The sequence below is a fragment of the Eucalyptus grandis genome, chromosome 6 (assembly GCF_016545825.1).
Source record: "Eucalyptus grandis isolate ANBG69807.140 chromosome 6, ASM1654582v1, whole genome shotgun sequence".
Taxonomy (NCBI): domain Eukaryota; kingdom Viridiplantae; phylum Streptophyta; class Magnoliopsida; order Myrtales; family Myrtaceae; genus Eucalyptus; species Eucalyptus grandis.
This window is the reverse complement of record NC_052617.1, coordinates 38,198,107-38,204,106: the sequence shown is the minus strand read 5'-3', so window position 1 is coordinate 38,204,106 and position 6,000 is coordinate 38,198,107.

Here is a 6,000-nt window from a genome sequence, read left to right as displayed (position 1 = left end):
AAGTCCACCTCTACTATTCATCCGTAGAGACTTTTTTTTTTTTTTTTAAATCGATCATCTTGCCCACACTCCAATTGCCGTTGATTGGCGATGGAGTTTCATTGGATTTTATTTTTATATTTTAAAAAAATAATAAAAACTCTTTGTAAATGTTGAGTTCGCTTTTTTGTCATTTTTATCTTTTGACAATCAATAGTCCAATGTTTTATCAATACACTAGAATGATCATTAATTAACGAAGATGATTAATACTACAATAATTTTAAAAAATTATTCAAAGTTGAAAACAAATCTAAAAGAACCCTAAGCCAAAAGTTGAGCTTTGCATCTAATTTATAATCAAATTATTTTAATATAATTTTTAAATAAATTTACTAATATATATATTTTACATTACTCTCAACATGAAAATGTAAAAAGGTTATATAGTCATTATTTCTTTTTTGCAATTTTAAAAATACTAAAACTAAAAAACTTAATTTGGTTACACTTAAAGGTTTTTCAAATATATATTTACCAAAAACAGTTTAGTATCTCGAAAAATCCATTTACCTCAAAGATATTTGCATTATCCGAAGCGTATTTCCCTAAAACCGAACCAAACGGGCCCATACTCTCTCGTGAAAAAACAAAATCTTTTTGCAATCCAAACAATCCAAAAAGGAAGCGGTTACTTGGAATCCAAATCCCATTGGACGATTTTTGTGATGGAATTAAACGGAGACCTAATAGGTCGGCACACTTAGAAAAACCGTAATACCAACTCGGTAGCTCTAAATTTATGGGGCTACGTACCTTACGCATTATTAATTTTGTGGGGACTCAAGGCACACGGTACCTAGAAATTTGTCTATAAGTTGACTCAGCACCCTTATCCGCCTAACTCCATTAAGGAGGTTCAAATTATGGTAAGGACCAGATCGGGTGCGTGCTCCGGGTGAGCTGGCATGTTGAGCGACGCTCCCATAAAATAATGTAAATCCGAATCAGAACAGCGGCATCGCGTAAAGATGTCAAAAGACGTTTTCGAAGATTTCAACGTTGTGGAGCTGGAACGACGGAGGTTTCAAAGGCCACGAAAATAAATTATTTTAATGAACGAAGGCGGTGTTCGGACAAGTCTCGGGTTTCGCGTGTAGCGAGGAAAATTGCGGACCTTTTGACTCGGGAGCTCCGCTAATGCTGACTTTCTACCCACCTAGTATATTTTAATTAATCGTCTGCGAATAAATACTGGAATCAATTCGCTCGTACCTTGCAAGGAAATTAATGCAGGATCCAAGAAAAGATCGCCCGAAAAAGATGCCGGAGAAATGCGTTCTGAGTTTTTGCCCGATCAAACATCCTTTAACGGAAGAAATGACGGGAGAGGTGTCGTTATGACTTCTTCCGCACGCTTTTCTTCGCCAACCTCGTAAAATTTAGAGACGCTCCTTTATATAGATTCTTTTATTACACCATGTGACATGGTCTATATGCAAATACAGTGAATAGTAATGAGTTTTATTCGGTTCCCGAATTTGATGATGAATAAATCCTGCAAGAGCAAGAGACCTCGCGCATCATCCTTTTATTGCTTCATTTAATTTATATGCATTTCCATCAATGTTATTGTTACCTGAATAAATAGATGCCTATTCACAATTTAAATTTCGCTCACAAGATGCATCAAAATCCTTACACATCATCTTTTTCTTCATTAATTCAATTTTTTTCACCATTTCTAGCCTTTTCTCTGGCCTATTTGCATGATTGATAGAATAGATATAAAATCTAGAGAAGTATATAGAACCCAACACGCCAGTTCTTAATGAGCGACTCCTAATTTTAATGAAATCAAAGTTAAGAAATCTACACATGTACGCTAAGGTGATACAGGATGTCGTCCCTGCAGACAAACAAGACATGAAGTTTAGGGAAATCAGGTTTCGAGCTCGATTTCTTCCCATGACGTCCGCAACGGAAGAATTGCAACTTCAATTCTATCGGATGAAGCGTGTGGAAGATGTCGAACCTTTTCCACAAGCATTTAAGCGCGTGACCCGGTAAAATCTTGTACTCTGCTGGGAGATGGGGGACGAAGTCGTCGCAGGTGGACGAAACGGACACTTCGATCGATTCGTGAAAGAAAGAAAGAAAGAAAGAAAAGAGAGGCTTTGCCTTTCGGTCCGAGGGCAGGCTGGCTGAGGTTGCCGTGTTTGAACGAGTTTGTCACGAGAGGAGGACAAGAAAGCCCGAACACGAGCGGAGACCCGTTGACTGGGACTCCCTCCCGAACGCTTCTGCTGACTTTCTGACTCGCGGAGTCGCGCGGTGACTTGCCCAACACGTCGTCCACGACTCCTGTCCGCGCGGCCTGGAGCGTTCGCAAAATTGAATTTGACATTCGAGGAGTTACTGTTCGTAGACTTTGATCACGGGTCGGAACGCGTCTCCGCAACATGAGGCGGGGGATCAAGGTCCATTTTTGCGACCAATGTGAAGAGGCAATTGCAGGTATCCCCTTTATTGTTGTAATTGTCTTTTGGGATTGCCCAAGACGCGCTTTCACATTTAGGAACCGTACGTAAGTGGTCGACAAACGGATTTCTCAATATAGTTGATTAAATTATTAAATATCCACTGCCTGCCCATCAACTGCAGAAGAAGTTTTCATAATTTGTGGTGTCTGTTAACTTTACAAGCAAATAGGGGGATGAATAATCCATTTTTAATCTAACTTTCCAGAAACTCCACTCATCCCTTGGTATTTAGGACAACGATAATTTTCTTTTTGCTTGACCATGAGAGCGTAAGAGATTCTTTGAGTGCCGGTTTCTACCAGTTTGATAGTTACTATGTTATACATGTATTGAGTAATTGCTAATGACACACTCGTCAATTTATGTGGAATCGACGTCCCCAGGAACACGGTCACGATCTGTGATTTGGACACAAATCTTGAGTGGTGAGGACAATGATTCTTCCCACCTGAATAAGCCATAGAATTTTAAATCTGAAAGTTAGAGCCCAGGCCGAGGATGTAGATATCGAGTTAACCCTCAAATCCCTTAAGCTCCAAGGTACAAAATTCTGGTGGATTAAGAAGCGATTCATGTACCTTTTCATCGTGAGTTATCGTAAACTTCCTCGTTAACCAATAAATTTTGCACCTAAAATTTGAATGTTGGGCATCCTTAGTCGTACGAGATCGACTTTGTAGTTCTGACTTTTTTAGTGGGTTTAGACTCATAAGGCATAATGGGGGTCGAGTGTGCACTATACCTAAAAATTCTAGGTAGTATTACATGAGATGTGGAAATTTTGAGTGGGGTCAAAATATAATTTGAGTTAGGGGAAAAGATAAAGAGGGCTCTGTCCTCGCATCAAGTTTCTTGTTCTCATCTGATTTTTCTATCGATTTCCGTCGTTGACCAACTTACCAAATGCGTTAAGAAAATATGCACTTGACCTTTTGTTCCCACTCGGTGCACGAGATGGATTCTTGTGGACGGTGGACGACTAAAGATGTGACAAAAACAGAGCAATTTGCGCTTTTGGAGCATCCTTCGAAATTGGTTTTGTTTAAAGTTCGATTCCGTTGCTTTGGTTCGGTCGGTTTGGTAAGAGTGCACGCTCTTTTGTCCCTTTGGCACAAATCTCGGATGGTTCTGATTTTCCAGTCGGCAAAAGGAAATGGAAGGGGAAAAAAAAGAGACGTTCTTGCTATTTATGCAAGGAATGTCTTGGAGGGCATGAAGAAGTTTTTTTCTTTTTAATTATTATTTTTCACTTCTCGAGATGTCGATTTTTACTTAGTCTTGAATATTATATAAGGTTAATATCACGAAAAGCTCTAAACAAATAATCTATGATTAATTTATTCAAAACTAATTTTTTTTATCACCAAAAACTCCCAAATAATACACTTATAGTAAATTTATCTTTTGTTAATTTTCATTAAATTTCACCAAGAGAGTTAGATGTCATGTGACAATTAATGGGTGACTCTCTGTTTATAACGGATGTACTAATTTATGATTTTTTATGACATAAACTTTAATTTAACAAAAAACTAACGATGGTAAATTAGACACAAATGTACTAATTTGTAATTTTTACAGTCAAAAAATTAGTTTGAAGTAAATTTATCACATGTATACAAATTTGGAGTTTTTCGTAATATTAATCTTATTATATAATATATATTTTCTCAAAAAGAGATTGTGAGCCCATGGCCGACCGACTCATTCCATCTTTGGGATCACCGTCATTTGCCCACGCCGATCATCACAATAGCGGTTGCCTCCATCTAAGAGCATCCTCGGGGGGAAATTGTCGCCGCATCATCGTCCATATCTCGCGAACTCTTTCTCAAGCAAAAAAATTGAATGTGCATCGCCAGCGCGAAAATGTGTGAACAAAATTTTATGACCGTACGCTATGTGCCTTCCTAAGTATGGGATGGGCCGATGGGCTCAGGGACCGTCGGCGACGGGCCGAGCGAAAACGAATTTGGGCCAGTGAATGCTTTGTGCAAGGTGGGCCTGTGCTTGGAGTACTGAAGCCCATGGAGACTCGTACGACCGGAGCTCCGGGCAGTCCCACGTTGCCGACCATATCCTGTCGAACCGTCGCTGCTGCTACATCAGAGGACAAGTGGGACCATCCGCACTCGACTCCCGCGTTTCTTGTCCGACTTCACAAAGGTCGTAACCCCACCAGCTTTTAGTTCCACGAGCTTTGACCCTCCATGTCCATGTCTTTCTGGCCCCCGGTCGGCGGCGTTAGCTAGACTGAAGACGTCGCGAAATGGAATCATGGCTCCGAGTCCGATTCACAATCGGGAGTAGTCTCACGGTGGAGTAGTCTCACGTTTGATCAGCAACCCCGGGAGAGAGAATTGCGTCGAGGCATAATTTCTTTCTCTAAAATTTGCGAGCATTTCATGCTCTTCATAGGTGTGAGCATTGATCTAGGGGTCAATCTTGAATTAGCCCAACTCAACCGGTCTTAATCTAATTTCTAAGGAGATTGTGTTAGTTCTTGATCCTGAGATCCTTAGACCCTGCACTGTGAGACTCGGCCCTTAATTCTAAGAGTTTAGAGTTAATCAAATCCAGATTTATGCTTTTGTTTACTTTATACCTTAGCACCTCCTCCTTTGTTTTCCTTTTTCTTACGCAGTTTAGTTTGTCATGTAAATTAGAAAGTAGGAAGAAACTCAACCTTAATTCAACCCAAAAAATAAAACCCCTCTCTGCTCTCCTTGCTCACCTAGATTCACTCGCTTCGCTACTCACCTTTGGCCTCTCATTGTTTGTTGCTTTTAGCAAGTGTGAAACCTTTATTGTTACCTTATTTTATATTTGTGTTTTATATGTACCGATATTTATAATTTGGATTCTAAATGTCGCATTAAAAAATAGTATATTTGCCCTTTCAAAGAATATAAAAAATGAAATAAAGTTTGTTTGATTTTGGAATTGAACCAAATCTCAGTCCTAGGCTCAGTAGGGTCGGTTCTCAATATAAAAAATTGGAGAATAGTACTATGCGAGTTGATCCTTAAATTAGGTGCCGAACTGTTACAACCTAGACCATGCTCACTCTAGCTCTTTGCTCCCTGATATTTATTAATCCATTTGTTCAAACAACAGAAGGTATCCCCCGGCTTTGGAGTGGCCTACAAGTACCACAACTCTGTCCGCTATAAAAGTCAGCTTAGAAGCCGAATTCCAAGGGAATTCGAAAATCTCAAGAGTGAAACTTGATTTCGAAGATTGTGGAAGACCATCGAAGATTATTCTATATACCCTTTAGAAATGTAGAACCGAATTGTCAATCGCTCGGTTGATTTAATATCAATTTGGGTACTTTTTAAAGAATTTTTTTTCTTTTTTTCTTTTTTTGGGCAAAACATACTCGACAAGAATACTTTCCATCCATCAAGTCTTTAATTGTTATTTATGCCCCTTTTCAGGTTTTTTAACCCCCACATGCTGTATCTTTTGCATGACA